Source organism: Dermacentor silvarum, chromosome 2 (genome assembly GCF_013339745.2).
Source record: "Dermacentor silvarum isolate Dsil-2018 chromosome 2, BIME_Dsil_1.4, whole genome shotgun sequence".
Lineage (NCBI taxonomy): Eukaryota > Metazoa > Arthropoda > Arachnida > Ixodida > Ixodidae > Dermacentor > Dermacentor silvarum.
In genome coordinates, this window is record NC_051155.1 from 40,295,379 (window position 1) to 40,295,767 (window position 389).

Below are 389 nucleotides of genomic sequence, written 5' to 3' on the forward strand. Positions count from 1 at the left end.
CTAAGTAGACTAGCACGTCTGCCATTTCAGTCCAGAGAGAACAGTGTCCATCATCCGCTGAAATGTGGCAGGTGCGGAACACAGGCCGAATGGGAGGACTTTAAATTCATATAATCCATCAGGAGTCACAAATGCCGTTTTTTCGGGGTCACGCTCATCTACTTCGATCTGCCAGTACCCAGAATTAAGATCCAACGAGGTGAAAAATTGGGCGTGGCGTAGACGGTCCAGAGCGTCATCGATCCGTGGCAGAGGATAAACGTCTCGTTTGGTGACACTATTAAGACGTCTGTAGTCTATGCAGAAGCGTAGTGTGTTGTCCTTCTTTTTAACTAAAACTACGGGTGACGCCCATGGACTTATGGACGGCTGAATCACGTCATCATCTA